Source organism: Chroicocephalus ridibundus, chromosome Z (genome assembly GCF_963924245.1).
Source record: "Chroicocephalus ridibundus chromosome Z, bChrRid1.1, whole genome shotgun sequence".
NCBI lineage: Eukaryota > Metazoa > Chordata > Aves > Charadriiformes > Laridae > Chroicocephalus > Chroicocephalus ridibundus.
In genome coordinates, this window is record NC_086316.1 from 61,106,529 (window position 1) to 61,133,915 (window position 27,387).

At 38.3% G+C, this 27,387-nt stretch overlaps 1 protein-coding gene across 4 annotated transcripts in view; it reads right to left on the reverse strand.

Moving 5' to 3' along the window:
• LHFPL2 (LHFPL tetraspan subfamily member 2) overlaps positions 1–27,387 on the reverse strand; it is a 123,307-nt gene that overhangs the window by 62,940 nt on the left and 32,980 nt on the right. Inside the window, exon 2 of one of the 4 annotated variants that reach the window (XM_063319356.1) lies at positions 24,862–24,980. The exons of 2 other annotated variants lie outside the window; for them this stretch is intronic. The gene's annotated coding sequence lies outside the window, so the exon portion shown is untranslated. Of the gene's footprint in view, positions 1–24,857; positions 24,981–27,387 lie in introns of all 4 variants that reach the window. One more of the 4 variants, XM_063319357.1, reaches the window with a different exon arrangement.

Below are 27,387 nucleotides of genomic sequence, written 5' to 3' on the forward strand. Positions count from 1 at the left end.
CAAAAAGGCACGTCACCCTCCCATGGCAGCACCATGAGTTACACCACAGCCAGTGGTTCGGTCTTGCTCTATACAGCCCACTACCTCCACCAGCCCAAGGCAGCCAAACCCAGTAGCTTTACAGCAGTATCTCCAGCAAGAACATCCACAGTCACTAAAAATGTTCCTCGGCTCCATTCTGGCCATAAAGCTGCTGTAGGTGGCTGCAGCTTGGCCACCACTGAGAGGGACCTGACAAGAAGTGACTCAGAAAGCAGCTTTACCCCAGGCCAGCACTGCTCAGCTACCTGCTGCCTGCACGTGGATGGTCAATCCCGGGGCAACAGGCACACCAGTAACACGGCTCCAGCGCTGCTGGTCTGATAGCCCCAGGCTGGGCTGAAACAGGCTCCCGGACCCAGGCAGGAGTGCGGGCAGGATCCAGGGAGGCCGAGGTCCCTTGGTGCCCCAGGGTCCCTGACGGCCCTGACCCGGGTTGCTGATTCAATGCTCTAACCAGCAGCATGGTCCTCAGCAATCAGCTAGAATCACTTGGCAAGCTCAGGCTATTCTTCCTAAATGTCAGCTGCCTTAATAAATAAAAATTTCTGGTGAGTATTATTAGCATCTGAATAATTGCGCCCAGATTACCACACTGTGGCCTGCAAAACGGTAAGTTTACAAATAAAGCCGTCTGCTGGCAGAAGTGGAACAGAACGACTCCAAAAGAGACAGCTCAGTTATCTTTTCCTGAAGGCCTGGGAGATGGCAACTGTGGAGTTTTGCTAAGGCATAAGCCATTAATGCACTACTTTATTTAATTGGTAGACAGCCTGAGCCTGTTGCAGAAGACTCTAGAGCATTCCTATCACAACAGTCTGGAAAAAAAAGACATGTTATCTCTTTCTCTCTCTCTCACACACACACACACACACAACACACACACTCTTCAAACCAGCAGCTGCGGGGTTTGTTTTGTTTTCAGTCCAACACTTACTTCTCAGGCCAAAGTTATAGTCAGAGTATCATCCTGGTGACACAAGCTGTGACTATTACAAATCAATAAAACAATCAGTAAAATGTCCAAGCTGCCTTACAGAATTCCTGTGTTTCCCAGTACTGCTGCACCACAACTAAATTAGGAACCTGTTTGTTTTGTGGTTTCAAACTAAAGAAAAAGCTGCCTTAGGCACAATCCTCCCCTCCCCCACAAACAAAAGCAGACTTGTTTTAACATTCAACTTCCTTTATATTTAAGACAAGATATCTAACAAAGCAACCAAATACAGAACTAGGGACTGACTTACTAAGACACAAACAAGCTGTTAAGAGTCCTAAAAATACAACTTCAAACCCTATGATGTCAGGAAAACAACATTGTTTACCTTGAGGATATATTCTATATTGGACTAATTTCCATGCCTTCTTCACAGCTTTCATCTTCATAGATGCAATAAATAAATACATATAAAAAGCAGCTTATCAAATTAAAGCACCCACAGGTACTACCTGTGTCCATCCACCAGTGAAAAGCTGCTTTTTAATCATGGAACACTCCAGTGATTCATGCAATGATTTTGCTAAGTGACAAAATCTAAAGCTTAGGCCATTCAATTTGACCTCAAAGCAAAGTTCCTTCTACTGAAAATAGTCTGTCTGAACACTGTCTAACCAATAGGCCTATCGTGCACTCAAGACCTTAATTCAAAGCTAAAACTACTGCTTAGCGCACATCAACTTCTTTATTTTCACCTCTTCTCCAGCTCAAGTCTCAGAACTGATCTTCAGTCTTGTAAAAAAACAAAACCAAAACCCAACTTAAAGAAAAACTAAATAGAGTTGAGAACCTGAGCAACATTCCATGTGTCTTTCTTGAGTGTTTCAGTAAAATAATGTTATGGAAATGAAAAGTCTTACTAAAGTCTTATTTGCCCAGTTTTTCCTGCTCCTGCAGAAACAGACTTCTACAGACCTCTGAAAGTCCTGAGCCATCTCCACCCAGCCTGCTTTTTCAACAGGAGCCCACAAGCCTACAAAGAGGTACTCCTTTGATGCTAATCCAAGGAAGGGGAAGTGAGCTAGCCACTGCTTGGTAAGAGTTAAAAACTGTACTCGGTTTGCAGATGGAAGAATTAGCTAGCCCCGGGGATGGTGGGAATTGAACAGCAACTAAGAAATATGTTAACTGTGGTTTTGTTTACCACAAGGCAGCTTTCCTTTGCCTTTTTAATTTTTGTCATTTTAAGCTTTCTCTGGAGTCAATTTGCTTAAATACTGCTAGAGAGACGATCTTCTTTTCAGAAAATGTCCTGGTAATACAAAAAATAAAACGTCTGGGTTTAGCGTTTCCTGAAGCCAGTAAATATACTCTTTGAAGACTGGCACAGCACACACTTTGTAAGAAGTTCTAATTATTCTTTAAATTCCTCTAAAAAAATATTTAAATTATTCTTTAAAATACATTTCTCAGTAAAACTGAGTTATAACTTCTTGACAAGTTATGAGCTCCTAGTGATAACATTTTATTTTCCCCAAGATTTCTACTATTCTTCTTACCACCTAAAAGAAGATTGTCAAAGATTGTCTCCACATATAGACGTACACACAATGAGGAGAATCACATCTAAAAAGGTCTCCTGATTCAGAGGGCAAAAAGATAATCTCAGTTTCTGGTTTTCTTTTCCCTTTCAGGATTATTACAAATTAATTCTTTCAAAAGACATACTGATTGTTACCTTTAGCATTTCCTATACAAAGGTACTTGTAAGGTTGAACTGGAGGGCAGGGGGGTTGGACTAGATGATCTCCAGAGGACCTTTCCAACCCCCTACCATTCTGTGAGTGCCATGGGCCAATTTCAGACTCAAATAACGGACTTGCAGAATAATCCATGAAGGATTCAATTCAAATAGGAATGGCTGGTAGGGAGAAGGCTACCCGACTTTTTTTTTCCCAGCTGAGGGTAAAACTGACTGTTGTCTTCAATGGCTACTTCCAACATGTATAATTGTAACTACAAATAATTGAATATAAATTGTAGTTAGACATGTTTCCCTTGAATATGCATTCTTGGGCTTCCTTCTTGCTTATCTTCTATCACTAATTAATCTTTACATTCACAAAGGTAGGTATTCAATGTGCAAGAAAGTTTATGGTAATTGTAAGATTACCCCCTAAAATTCTTTACTGAAACTCATGAGAGGGTGTATACCTGACCCAAACTTTTAAGTTTGATGCAAGAACTTTTAAAATTCTTTGATGTCTTTAAGTTTCATCAACTACTTGCTTTCCTCATGTTTCCAACTGAGAAACTGAGATGGTGATATGAATCAGTTCACTTAACTTGGGCTCGGTTTATAACTTTTTAAAAAAACCACTGTACTTTCTCATTAAACAATGATTTTCTAAATTAAAGCAATGAATTAGGAAAAAGAAATTAATTATTTACAGTTCAGATGGCATTCTCCACCGGATTCACAGAGTTCTAAAGTTTACTGGTAGCTTGAATCCTATGGAATGATTATTTAATATGCATACGTCGTTCTGAGAAGAGGAAGACCTTCAGAAGCATCTCATAACTGATCTTGAGCGTGTTGAGCAATACCTCCAACAAGATATGGGGGTAATGAATGCCAGTATAATCTTAGAATATATCAAAAAAGTTATCATCAGCCCAGAGGACACTGAGGTCTTACTTTGAACACTATAAAGAATTCTTATTATCCGTAAGCGAGGGGCAGGTGTTCCTAATCCAAGTTGGATTAGGAACACAGAAGGAATACGGCACTGATCAAGGGTAGAGACCTAAGAAAATATATTGTGTTGCCTTCTTTAGCCTAACAAAATGGTGACAAAAATGAAGTATAATTGTTTCCCACAGTTACTGTAAGCAGCTAATCAGCAAGGAGAAAGAAGAGGTATTTACATTAAAAGCCAACATTGCAGCAGGAACAAAATAACTGTGAATTGACTGTGAATACACCTAAGATGCACATTAAGAAATGATTTCTAAACCATTTGAAAGAGCAAGATTCTGCAACAGCCTTTCAACAACAAAAAGCACCAGGTGCCCACCAAGGCACTCTATCACTCCTCTCCTCAGCAGGACAGGGCGGGGAGAAAACAGGATGGAAAAAAAATCTTGTGGGTCAAGACAAAGGCAGTTTAGTAAAGACAAAGGAAAAGCAAAGGCCATGTGTGGATGAAAAGGGGAAAGAAAAAGATTTATTCTCTACTTTCCATCAGCAGGTGATGTCCAGCCACTTCCCGGAACGTAGGGCTTCAGTACACATAGCGGTTGCTCCAGAAGACAAACGTCATAGTAATGAATGGCCCCCTGCCCTCACCTTCCTCTTAGCTTTTATTGTTGAGCAGACATCATATGGTATGGAATATCCCTTTGGTCAGTTTTAGTCAGCTGTCTTGGCTGTGTCCCCTCCCAAGACCTTGCCCACCCCCAGCCTACTGTTGAGGGGAAAATGTTGGAGAGGCAGCGTTGATGCTGTGCGCGGGTGTGTTATCAACACCTTTCTAGCTACCAATACAAAGCACAGCACTATGAGGGAAAATTAACTCCATGTCAGCCAAACCTTCCTAGTTTTAAGTCAGAGGCTGATGACATGATGAAAAGCATTGCATACAACTTGATTACCTGCAATAACAAAGGAACAAACTCCCCTACAAGGGCTGTCGTATCCAAAGATCTGTATATTTTTTAAAGTACGTTAGCATATCTTCCAATCACCTCTCCAAAAGTATGTATTTAATAGCTTAAAGCCACCCCAAGCCTCACTGTTAAAACCATTTAAAATACTCTCAAAGTATTAAAACATCAAAAATGCCGTTTCTTACTTGAGTTTTACCAGCCCCATACAGAACTACTGGCTGTATTGCATGCTTTTGATTATTAAAGGCAGCAGACAACTGCATTTATTAAAATTCTTGATCATGCAAAAGATATCTACATCAGCTACATAACACAAAGTCATGTTTAAAGAACATGAAATACTTAGCCATTTATGTAATTCTAGACAAAAGCTAAAAAACAAGACATGGGGGTATGAAGATGTTTATTTTGAATGTTATTATCTCTTTTTTTTCTTTTGCAAAGTGTATAAACAAAGTAATATCCATGAAAGAAAGTTATTTTGAAACAAAACATGAAAAACTAAGGTCAAGCAGACCTCCCCAAAAACAAAGAAAAGGAAGAAATTGGTCACTTCACAAAGCACAAGCAAAACAGCCTCGGGAAATCCATATGAAAGATTTTTTTAAAGAATACATAAACTCTGCTATAATCTTCACAGATCTTTCCAGCAGTCAAGCTAAGAGACAACACCTCTCTGGAACATAACAAACATTCCTGAAAGTTCCTTCTGTTCTCTCTATCTCTCAAAACATTGTATTTTGCTATTTTATTAGCAATGATCATTTTAATTGGCATTGGCCATTTGCTTGCTACCAGAATAAACATAGTCACTGATGTGCAAGGTGAGAAGTTAAGGAACAGCCAACAAGGCAGTGAGATGGAAGACTGCCATTCCTGCTCCTTGGAAGGAAGGAAAATGCATCACTGTTAATCTCCTCACACCCCACTTCAAGTTTGGGGGGCAACTCTATTATTTTCCAGAGAAAAACTATCTGCAGCTCAGCTCACAGCACTCTTAACCATTCAATACAATATGATAAGGCTAATTTTAAAACTTCAAAGGGGGTTTTAAAAGCTTCCAAGGAACCTCTCTAAACCCTGAAATAAGACATAATCTTGTCTGCTTAATTAAGTTTGTCAAAATTTAAGACACAACAAATTTCTTAGGTTCTTCCCCCTTTCCCCCTTTTTTTGCAAGTTCAGGAAAGCAAATTATTTCCAGGCTACTGGATCAAATAACTGAAAATAATCTTATACGTATAAGCTACACATTTTAACAACGGTTTCAACTGAAAATGCAGATTCCTACTAGTAGACACTATTTTTCATGACTTATACAGATATGAGAGAGGGCAATCACACTAGGAACAATTATCAACAGCCCTGTTTCCATAAGCTTTCTTATCAATTATGAAGAAATTCATTACAAAAATAAGAATCCAACAATTCCTCAAGTCTCGCCAACTGTCCAATGCCCTGATTCAAAATTATAATTCTGTAAAGTTTAAAGCTGTTAAGTTCCACAGTCCCTAAGTACTAACCTTTTCTCCCCCAAAATCAGCTTTCTGAAGTAGTTGTATGGACTACCTTTTTAAGTGATTTTTCCAACGAAGGCTGAGGTTTAGAACACAACATGAGTAAGTTTTCTGACATAATTGCTTTCTTATGGTATTCCAGCAATTGAAAATTGACTTGAAATCTCTTACAGGCAGAGCTGGCTGGTTTAAATCATTGCTTTTGAAAGCACCCAGATGATATGCAGCTACTTTACTCCCCAATATCCTTTACAGCATCAAAAGAGCTCTCAAAAAAAGGAAGAAAATTACACATATATACACAATCGTTCTTTCATATTCATACACATAATATATCCCAGCCCCATTCAGATGGTCCCCTGAGGTTTTGGCCCTAAAGAAAGAGTTAAATATCTGAAACAGACCCTTTTATTTTACATTTATTAGTGCTGTTTTCAAAGGACCATTCAGAGAATGAAGCCTAAGAAAAATGCAAATTCTCCACTCCACGCTCGACTAACAAAGCATCCAATCAGTTCCCACTGAGATCCAGTTCATTTCGTGTCCACATGTAAGTGATTAAGAGTACATTGTTTGAAATTTAATTCCACATCTGTTCTTCTGTGGGACTTGGAAAACAGATGAATTTTTCTGACAATTGTTTGCAGAGTGGATAATCACAAGCATGTGTAACAGTATCCCAAAGTGCAAAGGGAAAACACCATGAGTCTAAGAAGCTTTTTTTGCTGAATGTTTTTGTTTCTTTTCTAAGTAAGATAAAAAAATAAGATGCTGTCAGATGGAAATCATTAATAAATGCTTGAGAAGTCATCCACTATAACTAAAAAGGCAAAGCAAAATCCAGCTTTTCTTCCCAAAGGTCATCATTTCATGTTCCAGTAGTTTACCCAGAGAGCCAAAATCCATTTTATGGCCTGTGAGGTAACTTCTAAAAATTAGGCAGAAGTGGCAAAATCCCGCAGAACAACTCAGAAAATACACACTTTCATCATGGAGCTCTGCAGTTGAAAGAAAATTCCAGTATGAGAGTCAGCATCTTTTGAATGGATCACACATTTAAGTGATAAGGACATATTTTCTTTTGATCTCTATAAAATGCTGATAAGCACAGAAAGGAAGAATAGATAACAACTCTTCACTGTATTTGCGAATACAAGTGCTGACATTATCAAAGCATACCGGGGAATGTTAGATTCAAGAAAGCACTTTTTTCCACGCAAGACGCAGTTATGCTGAGAAAATCTGCCAGGTTGCTGTGGATGATAAATAACAGGACAAGTTAATGAAGGGAAGATCCACTGACAGCCATTAAATGCAACAACTGCATCTTTTGACCCAGTAAGTCCTGAAGATGCAAAGCAGTGGAAACTATGAAAGCATCAGTGTAAATTTTCTCTGTACTTTACGCCACTGAGTATTATCCGATAATGGGTTAAATGAACCTCTTGTTAACTATTTTATTTATGGCCTTAGGACATTACCTCGGAACTTCATTTGACCGACATATATAAGAGTGCAAGAGTGACATTATCTACAGTGATTGAGAAAGAAATTCACAGGGAGGGCTCAGGGTACATGAAAGACACTTTTTCTTCTTTTTTTTTAATTTCACTTAATTCTGAGCTTAAAGTAACAATTAGTCATCTATGAGGACGCATCATAGAAAGGCCAAAAATTTTGGTTTAGTCACACCAAACTGATGAATCCGTCAAAGAAACCAGATACTGCTGCCAACTCCTACAATGTTATTGTGAACTTCCCAATACTTGGTATTTTCTTAAAACTGCGGATGCCAGAGATACGCGATAACCTCACATTTTAAGAGGTGTTTTCAAATTTTTCTCCACAGTCATTAGCACTAGAAACATGGACAACAGAAGCTCAACAAGAAGAAAAACAAAGAACAAAACAAGACAAAACAAGACAAAAACCCACCACACCACGCCGAACCACACCACTTCATTTGTAAAATAAGAAGCTTCATTATTTTCGTCTGTTTTACCCCACACTGGTAGTGGCAACAGTGGAAACCAGGTTAAACATGGATAGTCTCATATGTGGTCAGTGCTGAAACACTGTGACACCCCAGATGAAACAGACAAAGAATGTGAATGAGAATGAGAGAGACTTCCTAGAGTGAATAAGCAGAAAAGGTGCAGAAGAAATCTACTTCAAATAACAGAATGCTTATAATTTATGTAAAAAGAAACTATACAAATAAGGAAAAAAAATCTGCCTTCCGCAGCAAAAGGACACTGTTGGGTTCTAAAAGGATTCTGCTCAGCAAAATTGCTATGTGACGTTACTTAATTAAGACTTGCATTCAAAATGCATAGGATAACCAATTCCGTAAGTTAGAAGGCACAAAGAGGACCTGCTGCATATGATAATTATATATTTTCAATTTCACTATGTAACTTAAATCACAAAGGAAGATTTATAATGGTGAGCATGTGATCAGACAGCATTGTGCTTTGGAAGAAACGTTCCTATCAAATCTGAATTAAAGCCACTGAAACATTACAAATGATTAACACTAAAAGCAACATTGCTTGGCTAAGGTTTAAAATACACTAAATATCCTTATTTATACATAAAAAGTAGGCAGGTTATGCAGACATGATTACCATATCCATCAATAAAATGTAAACAACAATGACTTTAAGATTTATTTTTTCATTTAAAATAGTTTCTTGTAAAGAATAACTGAAGGATCCCTGCGGGTAGAGGAAAATGAGGCAAGTCATTAACTGTCTGCAGAGAAAGATCAGGTGAACAAACCAAACTCCCTCCTGCACGTCCAACCCTGCTGATGCCAGGACAGCATCAAAGCTGAGTCTCCACGCTCAGTTATGTGTCAGTCCCACGTGAGTCCACTTTCTTCAAATGTTGGGAGATGTCCCAAGGAAGAGTCTTGACTTTTCTTCCATGTGCTATGGACACTGGAAGAGAGGTATTTCTAATTTTTTTAGCTTAAGTACCCTCTGCCAATACCATTTCCTAAAATACTAGAGCATGCATATACACATTTATACATATATGTGTATTTATAAAAAAAAAAAGCAACACCCCATATTTATACTCAAAAGACTACAAACATATATACTTTAAAGACTCCTATAGGGTTTTTCTTCTGTTAGTGTGACCAAAAGGCTAAATGAAATACAATACACATAGGAGTCCCATGGGTCTCTTCCACTTTGTCCTTCTGTAATTGTACTAAAAGCTTGTCTGGAGTCTCTCTCTCAAGGCATCTGGAGTTGACACTTCTCCGATTTATCCAGATAAAGAAAGGTCCCCTGCTTCTTCCCTGCCAATACCATGAAGAATTTAATGTATCAGCAGGGACTTGAAGCTTGAAACTCAATCCAGTATTTTCATAAAACGATTCACAGACTTGTGCTGACTTTTTTGACTTAAGAGCAAGGGGTTTCGTACAGCAATCTGGGGCTAGATTAATCCACTCATGTTTCCAGCAGTGGGGGAGGGAGGAGGAGCATCGTAACATGCAACCACCAAATTGATTTTAACATACGTAGACAGAAAAGAAATCCATATTACAGTCCCTTCACACCTTCTTAAAATATCACAGCAGCTATTTAATGCCTCCTATGAAATAAGGAGGGATGAACCAAGCAACATACAGCAAATTAAGGAAATAAAATAAAACAGGAACCAAGAAAAAAGAAAAGATTGTTTTTTATTTTACAGGAGGGCGACAGTGGCTTGGAACTTAATCTTACTCTGTACCAATACTCAGATAACAAGGAAAAAAATCAGAGGAGGATTCGGATCAAAGGAGAATTCATGCACACAGCTGAATGATCCCCCTTTTCATAACTAAACAAGATGACAGGTACTTAAAACAGAAGGAAATCCTGTTCTACCACATATACTGAGGAATTTGTCAAATGCTTAACAACACTTCCACTTTGATTATGCCATCCAATAAAATAGGCATCAGCAAGGCTAGTTATTCTGTTTGCCTCCTGAGAATGGACTATTTTGTCCTTGCCACTACTCTGACTGAGTAAAAAACAAGAAAATTAAATAAACACATTTCTTTTACTTCTCTAGCACTTTTTTTAGCCACCAGAAATCAGACAGAACTGGTGTTCTTCTATATAGAGTCTTAAATAATATCAAACCTTAATTAATCTTAAACATCCTTTTAATTTTTAGGGCACTCACTGTTAAGATCCTAAAATCAGTTTTCATCTTCCAAATTCTTAATCAAGGTCAGAAACATATCTCAGAGAGAGTTGGGATTTATAAATTTCAGCCTTGGGAAATTTATAAATTTATAAGCCTTGGGATTTATAAATTTGAGCCTTCGACTCATCAAAATGTTTGACGTAAGCAAGAAACAGGTTATAGACAGTGATCCAGAAGCACAGCAGAAAATAAAATCATATGACAAAACCATTGGTTTACATATAATCATGCATTGAGGATGGATATCAGAAACGTGACTTGCACGTAACAAGAAGATAGTTTCCTCTATCAGAAACAGAAAACATGTATCTTCAAAAGTCATAGGCAGGATAGATTATTTCAGAATCACTGAATACCCAGCAACGATACCAATATACTAGAATAAACACTAAAGTTTTTGCAACTTTTTCTGTTTTTCTGGAAACAAAGTTCATCCAGTGAAGGCCATTCAGGATTGTGCATCCAGGTACAGTGTTCCAGTTTCCACATTTGGCAAGTCATCTAAAGGAAATGCTACTTTAAAAAATTCAGTCAGTTACCAGTTACTGTCCTTTCTTTATCTTCTGAATACTGTATATACTTCTTAAAATTTCTTCACATGCTAACAGAGGTTTTAGCAGACTATACGCATAAGTACACTAATGAAAGATTCCTAATGATTAACTCAAAATCCAACTGAATTAAAAAAGGGCCATAGAAACTAATATTAAGTACTGTTTATTTCTGTGTATATTCCATGCACCTATAACATTTTTCTCAGAAATTAATGTGAATCAATATCTCTTATATCATGTTACAAGTCATACTACATGTCTAGTTATCTGTAAAGCATATTTTCAAATGTAAAAATACTTCTAAAAGCCTATATATCTATAACAAGAGTTCTTATTTTTTATTCCTACAGCATTAACAGTTTGCTTTTAATGAAAGACTAACAGGTTTAGATGACAGCATACATCACTATTAAGTTTGCCTCTCAAACCTTTGTGCCTAACATAATGGCATCCTGGAGAGCCAATCAAAAGCACCTTGCTCCCGAAACAAGTATTTTTTTAATTACTAGAATCAAAGATCAATTAACTAAATGCTACTTCATTTTCTCTAATCAACGTTGTTTTCTTCCTGCCCATATATAATGTTTCCATGATCACCCTACAACCAAGCTCCAAAATGATCTGTATGTGGTTTTCAAAGCCTGATTAGGGAAGCTTCTTTCTGGTCAGTTTGGTTGCCTCAATCATTTCTTTGACAATGTTAAGGATTATGTGGACCAGCGATCAGGAACCTGTGAGGCCAGGGACTTAGTTTCATATACACTTTAGTCACACTTGGTTGTTTTTTCATGTTTTTATTGAGTAATATTAAGATGCGTATCACATTTGGCTTGTTAAAATGTCTTGCCTATAATTATCAGCTAGCAAGAATGAAAATTCAGAGGCAGCTGCTGCTATCAAACAAGGAAAACGGAAACCTTCTCTTTCTGCATCTTCAAAATCAGAGCTCTGTGGAACTTTTGGAAAATCCACATTTAGTTAAAACCAAACAAAAAGTAGGTTCTTCATTAAAATAAGTATTTCTGACTTTCAGGTTTATCATAGCATTGCAGTCAAAATTCTTAGTAGTGAATTTCTTTGAGTTCATTTAAAGTTTTAACTTATCTAATCTTATTAACTACCTACCATTGAACAATTAAATGATTAACATTCAAGAACCCTACTACTCTAGGTCTGCCTTTTTTGGTCAAAGACTTTATTCCAGCACCATGGTGTTACTGATTGAAAGTCCAAGTCCTGGTTATTGAGAACATTCAATGCCAAGACAAGAAAACGCTGAAGAATGGAAAAACAAATAGCCCAATAGGCACTGTTTGAAGATGAAGAAAAAGTATCTTCTGTAACCACAGAACAATACATTAAACCTGGAAGCTATTCTGGATCTTCACACCTGGACAGTGATCCAACACTACGTGGACGAGCCAAAGCGCTCAATAGCAAAGAACTGTCTAGATGTGAAGGCAAAAATGCCTTTCAGCCAGGTAAAATCTAAAGCTGTAGTACTGGAGAGCCCATGGTGAAACAACTCCTTACCTCCACACTAACAGTCTGGCCACAGACAGCAATTTTTTTTTTTTTTTTTTTTTCCTCTTTTCAGCTTTATGGAAAACCTCCATTTCTTCATGAATCTTGTCTTAGCCTGCTAGGGATGCAACTCCCATTTTTCTGCCTGTATGGAAGGACAACCTTATTCAAAACTTCTTTTAAACATTAACTTTGGACGAAGATTTTTCAATTTGTGGCACAGATGATCTAAGGTGGAAATGTCCTAAATTAGAAAAATTATTAAAAAAACCAAAATGGGAAGGAAAAAAACAGTGGAGGTGGGAGAAGATGCTTTAATACTCATAAAGGTAAAGAGGAGCAACAATGCTTTTCTTTAATTCTGAATGTCGGTATAAAATAAATTGAATGCTTTTGTCTAGATTATAAAACAAAAGTCCTTGTTATAAAATCTAGCACAAGATGATAACTAATTTCAGTAGAAAAACAAAACAAGTTTGAGATTTGCGCAGGAGAGCTGTGAGGCCAACCATGATGCCAAAATACATTTTTAATATTCCTAAAAAACAAAAACAAAGCAAAAAACAAACAAAAAAATTTCATGGCAACTTTCTACGACATGTTTATGCAACAATCAAGCATGACTTTAAAGCCACCATTATCATAAACAGTAGGAAATTATATTTAAGACTATTGCCTAAGCATAAGAAAACATGGAATTCCTATTAGTGCTTTTAAATATAGTAGAATACAGCGCTCTCTTGTAATGAAGCTATGAGCAGTAAAGAGATGAAAAACACTCCTTAAAAGAGGAAGGAATAAAAAAAAAATACCTTCAGTCCCTCATAGTTTACATTACTTATTGTATTTATAGGTTGTGTAAATTACTACCACTTAAAGCAAAGCATTAGTTCCTAAGGGAAAGCATGAAGGGCACACTTCCTTTGCTTAAGTGTTTTGGGTAAGTAATATGTTTACATTGCCCCAAACAGCTTTTAAGTTCAATAATTCTACACCCTTTTACAAAACAAATACATTCCTGTATTCAGTCAAAAGGATATCTGTAAATTAAGAGTATTTTCCTGGTTCAACACAATGTTAATGGGATTTCCATTTGTTTCCTGTTTGAATTTTAAGGAAGGATTTTTCTGATAAATGCATCTTTGTTATTTCTGAGTATTACCTAAAAAAAAAGTTGAGGAGTTATGTTTGCCAGACCCTCATCCATGCGAGTGACAGCAGCTCTATTCACAGACCTCCACACCACGAAAATCCATCTGGCTGAAACATTCTGATGTGCATATAGTTCATTTTATGGTTTATGCAGTTTAACCTCACACCTAGTATTTTCATTTTCTTTCTTCATGAATTCACAGCCACACAAACTATACCACAGCCACCAAAACCAATCACAACCGGCCACCACAGCAATTTCAAAAGTACGCTTTGCCCTGAGGAACTAGGCTAGCAAAGTAAAACTGGTTTAAAAACAGAATACTTGCAGCTAATGCATACCCTTTCAGGGACACACACACACCAGGTTAAATTAGGGATACTAGGTCAGCTTGCAGCTATTTCCTGTCCCCCGTCTCCCCCAATACAAATACGAAAAACAAATGCCTAAATCAAGATGAGATCCACAGAGAGGTTTGCAACTGTTCCCTTTCAAAGCCATAAGAACAGCCTCTGGAACAGAGATGAGATCTCCACACTCTTCTCCTTGAGTGCTATGAGCCAAATAACGAGGTCAGGGCCAACGTCCCTTTCCCCACGGCACAAAGAGGGCTGAACAGCAGAACAGGTTAATACTCCAATAATTCCCTTTTTTTTTTCTCCTTTGCACAAAAAAAGGGTGCTGTCATTTATCTGCAGGAAATGGCTCCAGTCCAGGCCTCCCTCCTGAGTGAGAAAAGTGTGAAACCTTCATGGGGGACAGGTTTCTTCCTGTACCTCCTTGCCATGGACCATTTCCTCCTCAAGGACGTGCAGTAGCTGAAACACGCAGCTTCATCAAGCATTTTAACACCTTTTCTCTCTGAAACTAGGAAGAAACATACAGACCTACATTTTTAAAATTTACTTTAAAAATTATATAAATGCATTCTATTTTCACAGCAATATTAAAGCCTATACAGATAGCTTGCTGCCGCTGGTTCCCCCCTTACTTGAATGTACCTGGGGACTGGATCAAGAAATCTGTGCGTAGCCAAGATGCCCTGCTTGCAAGTCACTACTTGCTTTTTGGAAGCTTTCCTTTTGCCTTGCAATCAGCCTCCTTCAGCTGTGTCTGGCCTCTCACCTACATCATCTCTGCTCCCTCCAACAGTTGTTCTCACTCCCCATGCTGGCAGCTCTCCCTCCATGACCCATTCCACCACAGTTTTTAAAAGGCTGTACCAACGGCTCTTACCTTTGTTCCCTTTCCTGTGGAAACTGAAATTTCTCGAAAGTTTATGCCTCCAAACAGCAGCTGAGGAAACTGGTTTTATCTAGTGTGCAATTATTCCTTAGCTCTGCCTACTGGGAGCCACTGGATCCAGCAGCTCGTCTATTCACAGACAGATGGGCTAGCTCATCCACCCCAGTCTCCTTGCAGAATCAACATGTGGGAAGGGGACATAAAAATAGTTACAAGGATACAAACAGCTTACAAAACCACACAAGTTTTCTAACACAATCTTTAAATTGCACAAATTCCCCAAATCACTCTTACATATGCATTACTGAACAATTTAAAATCTTTACATTCAAGAGCTTTATTGTTTTAAGATTACAATAAAAGGAGGGAGGATACTTCTTGCTCTTTGTACTTTCATAGCATTGTTTTAACCCCTGTTATAATCGATGTTCAGAAAACAAAGGGTTTGGCTAAAGCATACATTTTCTAGAGTATTATTTTTAGCTTGCTTAACGCTGAAGGAATTCACTACAAGCTCTCCATGACATCGAACAACATTCCCACCAGTCTCTCTGTTACAAATTAATGAAAAGCTGGCTACCCATTCTCTGCCTAAAGGCATCTACCATGCATCATAAACTTCAGTCATGGGCACAGAGGAGCAGATCAGGGTACAAGCTTACCCCAAGAGTCCAAAGGAAGCTCTCTGCTTCACATTCATTGCAGCAAGACGATCTCTCAAGCCTTCTACACAATTAATTCTCATGTTCTCTGCTCTTCTCTCATTACCAGGCTTCTCCAAAAGCATCACACATTCAGAAGAAATTGAGAAGTTCTCTGATCCTCTTTAAAGCACAGTATGCAGGACAATAACAAGTGTTTTTTACAGACACACTCCACCACTGAAATGGTGAGTTTGAAGGAAAAACTAGAATCAAGCTTTTGCAAAATCACATCAAAAAGACTCACTGGTGATCTTTCCATTAAAAGCCCTGCTCTAAACAAAACCTATAAAGCATTTTAGCTGTGTACTTTGGAACAATGCCTAGAAAAAAGGCTACAAAGAACCCCCCACCCAAACCACTGCTCTTTGACTGGTATTTATCAACAGCAAAGCAAATATAAAATTATAATATGAAATCGCTTGGCTACGAAAGAAAAAAAAACCAAACAACCAAACCACTAAAGCAACAACAAAAATGTTACACATTTTACGTAAATTTTTAAAAAGTGCTAAACATTGGTTTAATTCAACTGGTCCTGCTTGTGTCAATGGGAATAACTGACACAAGCTATTACTGGCTACTATAGAGCAACTTAATTTTGAAACACTAAAAATACTTATATACAGTTTTAATACTACTAAATTTGACCTATTTGACCTATAAACCTTGCCAGTCGGATTTCTCTGTTTCTAAAGAAAAGGGACATTTTACAATTTAAAACACAGAAGAGCCAAGGGATTGTAATAATCTAATTTAAACATAGTGTGAGTTATAAGATAATAGAACAAGTGATTTATTTAAAAAAAACATTTTAAGTCATCATTTATGATCACTAAGCTGGAAAGCACTGGCCTATCTGCCAAAACCTGTGGTTTGCTTTTGAATTCCGTAACTCAAAACAATGCTGACAAACGTGCAGAGGAAAGATAAGTAAAACATTTTCCCTTAAGTTTAGTATTTCATAGCAGGCCACATATCAGCCCCACCTTTCACCTGCCAACCTGGTCCTTATTCTGCTCTCCAGGATGGTCTTTTCTTTACCCAGTTCAAGTTCTTCTAGCTATGCAGCTCCAAATAACACGTAGTAGATGACGACACAGTCTAGCACAAACTTGCAACTTCTAGTGTAGAGCTGCAAACTACATACATAGTATCCTCCATGCAACCTAGCAAGCAGTAAGAACATTATGAGTCATCCAACTGATCCTTCTCACCATTAAGGCTCCTAATACAATACATGAAGAAATCACTCAAAACAAAGAGAGATATTTCATCAGCTTTTGGAGGAGTGAAGTCTGAATTATTTTAATTAAAATTTATAGTGTTTGTCTGCTAATGGAAAACATGAATCTGAAATAAACCCTTATACGGTAAAGAATTCCTCAGCTATAGAAAACTAATTAAAGCAAGTAGTTCCATGAGCTCTGCTACTAACGAAGCTTATATTTGTCAGATTTGTGCTTCACAGTTGATCAAGACTTCTGCCAGGATGTTTTTACAGTCCCTCCTCCAACTGGCCACTGATTTTTGTAAAATAGAGGTACCCTGTTGGCTTTGAGAATTTTGCCTTTCTGTTGATGGCTGAAATCAATCCACTGAACAAAAAAATTACATAGAGAAAGAAGCACGTATAGATCCCAGCCTAGAAACCTAACAGCTAAGGGAGGCCAATGCCTTGTAACAAGGGTGCACAACAGACGCAGGCAGGAAGGGCTATGTGAGATGCCTCACAACACAGAACAATGCCGTTTCCTCCTAATACAGGAGTGAACAACTGAATAGGACTCAGACATTTTCTTTGCCACGCCACACGGACATTGCCCCACCAGCCTCTCTGCTGAACTTCTACCACCACCCACCACCTCATGCTCAACACACTCACATTTGGCAGCGCTGCAATGCCCAGCCCTTCCCACTACCCATCACTCCCTAACCCTCCCCACTGCATAGCACTACTGTATGTTCCAAACCTGCCACAATGCTACACCCATACTGTCCTTTCCACTAATGTATGCCCAAAATACCCTCCCTCCTTTGCGCAAGGCCATAAAGGTGCAGCATAGCCAAACGGGGAGTAACAGAGCATTTGATAAACCACAGACAGGCACGTAGGGTTGGTTGATGGGCAAAGAGTGAGGCACAACTGGACTGCTAGGGCACTCGGAGACAATCCACTCACAAGCTCAACAGATTGGGTCGCCGCTCAGATCCAGTTCACGATCAAGTAAATGGATGGACTTTTTTTGGAACTAAAACCAAATGTTTGGTATTTAAAATTCTGAAGTAAGTACATTCCTATTTAACTGAAATTTTACATAACATCTTGTTTCTCAGCCTCGCCAGCTGTTCATCAACATGTTTCTCAAAGTAAGATGCTATAATAAGATTGCCTTCATTATTCTCAAATTTTTATAAAAAATAAAAGGAAAAAACATAAAAATAGAGCTATTGTAAGTGCTTTTAGCAACACAAATGCCTATGGAAATATCTTTAATCAAATAACAGTATTCACCATTGACTATGTACAGCATACAAAGGGAGGAACTTCAGTAATATAGTTACTTGTGGAAGTTATCATCACTTCAGAACTACAATTTGGTTCCTCCTTAATTCATAGATGTCACCTAACCTATAATATATGAGCATAGGCACGAACCAGCCTTCACAGAACCTTGGTTAATTAAAGAAATCTTAACTCAGTTTTACTGGTGGCAAAGTAAAAAAAAATTAGTGCCTTCGCCACATAGTAGATGGCGGTGCTTTCAGTGTGTTGTTATGTTGACTCTTCAACAGGAGCACTGTCAAACCCTCCAAGACCAAAACAATTTGATGTCTTCAGCAAAGAAGAAAAAATTGCCAACGAGAAAAGCATAGAGAAAAGCACACCAGGCAGAATGACTGATGTGTGGAAAAGTCAACAAGGAACCATTTCTCACAACAAAACCTAGTGGGAGGCCCACAAAATGGTAGATCTGCAACAATCAAGGAAATGCTTTTTCTTCACAATGTATACTAGAGTTACAGAATCATTGGACACAAGCAAGACATTGGACACACACAAAGCACAAATGGACTCAAAAAAGAACTAAATTCTTGAATGACAGACCCACTGCTGATTATTTAAAACACAAATGCTTGGGTGCAACCTTTAGCTGAGGAGGTCCCTAAACCACTAATTAAGGGACCTAACCATGGGAATGAATCACTATATATACTTCATGCATTTCTTACATTTTTCTCCCCACACATCTTTACTAGCTGCCTTTGGAGAGAGTATGGAACTAAATGGACACTTGGCCTGACCAGAACATGGCTATTCTTCTGTTCTCATGAAATACTGGAAGACATGCCAAATACCAGATGAAGGCAGACAAACCAACAGGCACAAAATGTACGCAGACTTTAGACTCTTATTCCCCTCCCAGCTCACAAACAGCATTAATCACCATTTCTGCAAACAGCATGATATAATGTAAGACACAACAGATTTGGACAGAGTCATGTATAATTATTGTGAGAAACAAAAATTACAAATGAGAAAAATTATTTTACCTCTCTCATATATGTGATTTCATTCGCTACTGGGAAACAAGCCATGATCCACAGCCAACTCTCAAACAGGAAAACAAATTAGGTACAACCAGATTTAAAAGCTGAGGCTGTATTCTCCAAAGAGGTTAAATGCTGGTCTACTTTTAGAAAGCTTCTCTAATTCAGTGGAAATCAAGACTGGACAGGTGGACCCTGTATCTGAGGAATGCCTCAGTGCAGTGCACAGATCCTGCCCAGTGTAAGGGGTGAGAAGTCATTTACGCCAAGATTTCTGTCCCCTTCGTGTCTTAAATATTACTTTTCTTTCGGTTAATTATTAAATTTCCATCAATATCTACAGTTCCTTCAGATTTATCTGCAGGTCTGTAAACTGGCAAATCAAATCCAGCTACACAGTAATAGGGTGGATTAGGTAGTGTTTTGTGGGTTGGTTGGTTTGTTTTTTAGTGTTACAGTACTTATTGCATAAATGATAATGCGAGAATAATAATTACGTACAGAGAAATTTTTCACAACTTTTTCTAAAAATCAGAGTTATATTAAATCTGATATCCTTTCTATTGGGAAAACAACAAACCAACTAAGATTTAATTCTGTCATAACCTGTTTATCATGAAATAGGATTTGCTTCTTTTCACAGAATTTGATGCCCAAATTCTATTCGCTGCTACGCTCAACAGCCATCAGGAATAACAATAATACTTCAGCCTGGAATACTAGCATTACTCAGATGCCTGTAGCAACTGAGATTCCCTGATCCCCAGTTAGGTGACATATGAGAACCTGTTCCTTCCAGTGAATCAAAATGAAATCAAGAGGACAACAGTTTTTGTACGACTACTTTAGTTATTAAATCATAGAATCTTAGAACATGTTGGGTTGGAAGAGACCTTTAAGGGTCACCTAGTCCAATCCCCCTGCAGTAAGCAGGGACATTTACAACTAGATCAGGTTGCTCAGAGCCTCATCCAGCCTGGCCTTGAATGTCTGCAGGGATGGGGCCTCCACCACCTCTCTGGGCAACCTGTTCCAGTGTCTCACCACCCTCCATGTAAAGAACTTCTTCCTAATGTCTAATCAAAACCTACCCTGCTCTAGTTTAAAACCATTGCCCCTCATCCTATTAAGGAGAGATAAGGGGGGAAAAAGACCCCATACAGATTGGTCGAAATGGCTGAGAATGCCTCGATCTTCTTTGGACAGAGTTAACTTTACTCCCATGATTACCAATACCTTCCTGTTGGTTCTGGTCACAAGCAAGTCCACTGAAAAAATATACACCTTATTTCTCTCTGGCATAAGATTTTTCCACATGAATGCTCATTCCTGAGGAGCTACACTTTGTTTCAAGAGCCTGTTAGTTTCCCTTTACTCAAGTTGTTCCTATGCTAGTAAAACTATAGGAGGAACTAGAAGAGACTTCAAAAGATCACCTTACATAATTCCTACTGTGAGATACAATCAGGTATAGTTAGATCCTCCTTGTGACTATTTTGTGTCTAACCTGTTTCTGGAAATCTGTAATCTCAAAAGCTATTCCACAACATCTTTAAGTCATCTATTTCAGTGCCTAGCTATGCACACCAACGAGTTATTGAGAATATGTAGAGGGCTAAATCACATAATAGCTGCAGGGTATTAGGCAGCTGCCACAGAAACCTGCATACTTAAGACTGTTCTTACGTTTCTATTATCCTTCTAAGTCTTACCACTGTTTCTCTGCCCTCCTCAAATGGAGGATAGCATCTCCTACAAAGCTTTTCATTTACCATGAGATGTCTCTCCCACAACCCTTGTTTTTTTCCTGTGAGATGAAATAAAGTCACTTTCAAAATCTTCTTGCAGTTCATATTATCAAAGTACTTTGTTACAGCTGCTTTCTTAAGACACACTCCAAGATGTCTGCATCCTTTAAGAAGAAGAAAAAAGGAAAACAGAGAAAAATGAAACGGAGAAAAATGAAACGGAGAAAAATGAAACAGAGAAAAGAGCTAATATCCCTAAACTGCACACAGTCGTCTACCCGACTCCTCATCAGTGCTAAGCAGAGAATAACAGCTATGTCCCCTCTTACATTCCTTGTTCACACATCTCAGATTATATTTGTCCTTCAACTATGAACCTCAGTTTTTTGTTGGCTACATTACTTAGCTTTTTATTCCTCTTTCAACACTTATGCAAAACATAGCAGGTTGCACTTACCTTTTGGAATTTCAACTTGTCATGTTTGGACTGTCTCTCCAAATTGACAAGACAACTGCTTTTCAACCAACCTTTTTCCCACATGGGATCCCTTTAAGTTTCCAGTGGAGGCACAGGACCCTGTGTAGTGAAGTTAGGCCTACAGATAATAGGCTTGCTTTTGTTAGTTACCGTTCATGACTCCTTTTAAGAAACCAGTGGATTCAGAGGGTCTGCAGACCACAGCTTGAAAGTCATTTCCTATCACCACTCTGAACTTGTCTTGAATTTCAACATGCTAATAATGCAAAATCCCAGCTTGCTATTGTCCACAAATACATTCCCTGTATTCTACTAGCCAAGTGCCTAATAAAAATACAGAACAAAACCAAACAGAAGATACACTGGACCTATCTGAAATGCTCTCTCAATTGTCAGTGAACCATGAACAGCTACGCTTGGAGATGTTTTCTTAACCATTTGTATGTTTGCTTTATAACAATTTCATGTGGAGTTCCCCAGCCATTTTCTATGAATGATATGTAAGATAGTGTCAAGAATATCTCATGCAGTCACTGCATGAAAAAAACAATCATGTAAAGATACCACATCCATCTACCGCTCATCTTTTATCTACTAAGTTAGCTATACTTCCAAGGAAGGAAATTAAAATTCTCTGCCAGTTTGATTTTGATAAATCTATAATGTCTGCTTATCAATTTTATTGTCCCAAAGGTGCTTATAAAGCAACTGTTTAATAACTTGTTAAAAAATGTGTGGGGATTAAGTTTTCATTGACCAGTTTATAATTCCTTTCCTCTTTAAGGTTTTATTGACTGGCTTACAATTCCCTTCATTTTACCCAGCAGCTTTAAAAAAAAAATAAAAAATATATGTAGAAGGAAAGAAGTAGGGAGTCTAGTTTTACATTTGTCTTTCCCCCGACCTCTAAAGAATCTCCTCCTCTCTTCCCAAAGACTCTCTGAAGATTCGGACTAAAGGATCCCTAACAAAGAGGAGAAAGATAATGCTGATTTTTTAGTTTAGCAACCTCCCAGTTCTTACCTGAGCACAGTAAGCTATTAAAATCAGTGAAAGAGCACGATAAGTTAATCACACAGGAGCTTATATAGTATACTGATGTCTCTGGAGAGGACAGAGAGGAAAATGATGAGAAACGGACTTTACTAAGGGCTATTCTTGGACATCTAGATTAAAAAAAAATTCACTAGTTTGCTGCCTGAGGAGATACCAGTGGGTCAATTTTAAAAAAATAATGAAGACAGTAGGAAAAAAATAGCCTAAGCCACTAACCGTACTGCTTACCTTCAACAGCCTGTTGAGGGGCAGTAAAACAGACTGGTTAAACAGATGTTTAAAAGCACACTTCTGAACACCTTAGTAAGACCCTCTGGCCAGATTTGGTAAGCAGGGGCCTGCTCGGGTATCGGCTGCACTGCTGGGAAAGTGCAGGAAGCGGGTGGCTCCATCGTTCCAGTCTGAGGCACTCCTTATTGCTATAGCAGGGGACTATTGTGCTAATGGAAATCCCCTGTTAGCTCTCAATTGCAGTCAGCTCTGTCTCTTTCCTGACAAGTTTTCCCAAAACATGAGTGCCTAGAAAGGCCTGTAGTTAAGAAATTCTCCATAAGGTTGGGAAGCAGCTCATGCTGTCAGGGACAGCAGAGGCACAAGCCACTCTGATAGCCTGCCAGGACACAGAAAACACAGCAGGAATATTGAGAAGGCAGTCTTTTTTTCTGTACCTGCCTTGAAGTAAATGGAAATGTCAGGTTACCTAGAAGGTAGGCTGAACACTGGATTCAGCATGTGAAGAAGACATTACTCCACTAATATGTGTTGTTATGCACTAATCAGCTAAAGCAGGCTGCCAGTACTGCCAGAAACAAACCTATCATAAGTGCAGTTATTTAAATATTGGTCACAATAACCTACTTAGCCTTCCAGGCACATCAAAAGGTACTTCTCTCTCTTTTTTTTTTTTTTCAATAGAAGAAAACTAAGAGAAGAAAAGAGAAAAAATAGAAAGAAGAGGAAGAAAACCAAGAAAAAGAGACAGCGATCAAAAAACCACTTCCTCAGTTTATTCAACACAGATCATTTCTGGCGTTTATGTACTCTGGTTCCATTCTCCACCACTGCCAGCTGCCACTACAGATGCTGAGTTAGGCTGACTATATGCATTGTAGCTTCAAACCTACCTGTAACCCAGGAAGTATAACAGTAGTCACTCTCTTTACCAGGGGTAAAGCCCCATGGGGAGATGAGTCCACACTGGAGCAGGTTTGCTGGCAGGACTTGTGACCCTGTGGGTGACCCACGCTGGAGCAGTTTATTCCTGAAGGACTGCACCCCATGGAAAGGACCCACATTAGAGCGGTTCATGGAGGACTGTCTCCCACAGGAGGGACCCCACGCTGGAGCAGGGGAAGAGCGTGAGGAGGAAGAAGCAGCAGAGACAATGTGTTATGAACTGACCACAACCCCTATTCCCCATACTCCTGCGCTGCTCAGAGAGAGGAGATAGAGAAATTGTGAGTGAAGCTGAGCCTGGGAAGAAGGGAGGGAAGAAGGGAAGAATAAGATTTTATTTCTTATTACCCTATTCTGATTTTGATTGGCAAAAAAATATTTTCCCCAAATCGAGTCTCTCTTGCCCATCACAGTAATTGGTACTGTGAGAGTACAGGGAGATAACCCTGTCTTTATCTTGACCCACAAACCTTTTGTCATATTTTCCCTCCCCCTGTCCAGCTGAGGAGGGGAATGACAGAGTGGCTTAGGTGGACACCTGGCAGGATCAACTAACCACACAGTAAAATATCCATAATTGGTCTTTTAGTTGGGTCATCTTGAGGCCTGTGATATTATTGGTGCAGAGCTACTGCACAATTTCAGTTTGCTGTCTTCAATGCATATATGGGACGCAAGCAAGTAGAAGGCCTCATACCTCCTGTATGCTGGCAATACAGTATGCTGGCAATACAGTGATGTATGTATCTCATTAGACAGTAGAGCACTGAACAGTTAAGAGACTTACTGAAAACCCAGACAGAAGAATTGAATGCTAGCATACTAGAGAGAACATACATGCATGAAGGAGGACTGTATCAGCACATTTCTTATTCCTTACTCCTCACAAATGTCCACATTTCATTAACTAAGTTTCAGGATTTGAAATGTTTTGGGTTTTTTTCCAGCAGAAACTACTTACACCTTATCATTCAACAAAGACTTGGGTGAAATCAACCATACCTTTACCATGACATCTTAGAGTCATTCAGAGGCACAGCTGGCAAGGATTTTTGATCCACATTGGCAAACAAAAATCCATTTGATCTGATTTGGATCAAAATTTTACTGAACAGGAACAGGTAGGTCATAATACCTATATTGGACTTCAAACACACTGGACTGAATTGAACAAATTCTTTTTGATTTATGAAGTTATATATTAGCAGAAAGAAACCACTTTTCACAGAACATGGCAGTTGAAGGAATTAGATTGGACAGTCTCTTACTAGTTTAAGAAAAAGAGAGACATACTGACTGGCTGGCTCTGACGGATCCTTTGTTCAGGAGCGATGTGCTTCCACTGTGCTTCCTTGCTGTGTGTCCAGGTACACGTCACACTGCCTCGTCCTGTTCCTTCAACTATTCTGTACAGAACTAAAGGTAACACAGGGATGAGCTGTAACACACCTGTCTAAAGCATACCATGAGGAAAGGCAAGCCAAATATTTAATTAAATTAATAGCTGTCTTTCTAGTAATTTAAAAATATGCACCTACTATTCACATGACAATAAAACCTCCTGCAAAAGAAAAAGTGCCTTGACCCACAGCCCATTCCATGTCTTCCCCTTCTACAATATATAGCTCTTCATTATGTATTTGTTTGCACGGGACTTAAATAAACACTTTGTTTAAATAAATCCTTCAGTCTAGAAGGATGGTTTATGGCTCTCAGTTTAAACAATTACAGTGGTGCATACTTGACCGATGGATTGCCTTAGCAAACCTTAACAATTCACAAACTTCCAGAGGAAACACAGAAACAAAAATGCCAGTGTTTGAACTAAACGATGGCAAACTGAAGAGTAAGCATCAGCATCTAGTTTTACTTCATAACAGTGATCCCAATTAATTCAGTCGTACTTTTCCTATAGGTGTTCTAAAACCAGTAACAATTCCTTCTCCTTTTTAATGCTAGGATCGTTTAGTTCAAGACAAAAACACGTTTATCTGACCTGAATAGAGATGAATGTTTTTAATAAGATTTTGTCAGACAAACCCTGTTTTCACACACGTAAAATTTATTCATTACCCCAATTAACACACATTTATGCTACATATGAAGTACAGCAAACTCACGTCATTAGAAAACTAATTAAGATGTTTCTAAGGACATGTTAATTCATGTCATCAGAAAACAAAACATGGATTTCTGAATTATACACCTTCCCCTCCCAACCTGTCAATAAATCAGTCTCCTTCATAATTTTTTTTTTTTTTTAGGATCCAGTTTTTAGTATTGGTTGGCTGTAAGAGTTCTCCAGAATAGCACCATAATTTGTTTTATCTAAGGCAAATGAAATTTTATGCATACATATGCAGTGGATATGTTATATCCTTACAAAAATAAACCAAAAGCTGATAGCTCCCTTTCAGAAAAATAACCTATCTGTCTTCAAAAAGAAGAAAGGAATATACTTTTAATGATTTCACAATACAGCCTGGCACCATATGTTTCATTTGTGTTGAGTTTTTTTCTATTTTTGTTTTTCTTCCCTCTTGAAGGACTAGAGCAAGCTCTATTATGCATTAATTCGGAAAGCACAAGTCAGCCAAAAGTCACAAATCTCTCAGGATAGACATGTCCATCTGTCATTTCACAGCAGGAGAACAACAGCAGCTTCAATATAGACACAACAAGCTCACACAATCCTTACACAGCCAGACAGAAAATCTGCCTTAGCTGATAGCTAGCTGCCTTTGAAACTCCAGACAGATGTTTCTGTGGAACACCAGGATCAATTACTGCTTTCTTGTTTCTGTATTTTCAAATTCCTCATTGGTTCATAGCAACCAAAATATAGTCAGTTTACTGCTTGTAATCTCTACAGAGCTTTGGGAAAATCAGATTTCAGAGGAAACAGAACAAGAAACACAGAAGCAGAGTATACTAGTCTTTAATCTGCATTTTTTCTACTGTTGGGTCTTATTTTAGAAGTAAGCAATCCACAAAGTTTGACAAAGACTGTGCTTGTATTCCTATAATGATCTTCTAGAACTATTCTCAGCAGCCTTCAATGGTCTTCTGCATAAATCTGTGTAACAGACAGCATATTGCATTGCCTCTCTGTTGAAAAAAAAAAATCAGCTTTTATTTTTTTAATGATTTATTTTGTATCTGTAGATCTCAAAAACAAAAGTTCTAGACAGAAAAAAAATTATTTGTAAAATCCCCTAATTTAATCTTTAGGTGGCTAAGCAGGAAAAATTGTCAAAGCATTGGTTGCAATTCAAGTAAAAAAAAGTGTTACTGATAATACTCAATCAATTTAAATGCCTAAAAATAATCTCACCAGGACCATCTGTAAAACTTTTGTTTCAGTAGTGTATGTTGGAGTTTTTTTCCCTTACAGTCAGTCTCACTGGGTTTTGTTTACAGCAAATTTGCAACACTGGCTCCTTCACAGTTCCCACACTTTTCAGAAGTAAACAAATGGCTCCTTTTAAACAACAGAATAGTGCTGGTGTCCTGTGCTCTACTGTAAAATTTGCCTCATTGAGAATAAACTTCTAAACAAAGTCTGACTCCTAGCAACTTAGGACACACTGAAAGTATAGGCCTTGGAGTACCTTCAGAAGTCAACGCTGGGATTTAAAACTAAGCAAACCCCAAATTAAGCAAAAGAATCGCAAACATGAGATAACTCTACAAGATGGTTTTCGTTCAGGAATGCTATCATCTGCATTTCCTTTGCTCAAGGAACGCAAGACAGAGAATGGTGACTGTCCAGGCAAAGAGACAAAATAAAGAAGCTTGGGACGGAGCAAGAATAAAATGCTCA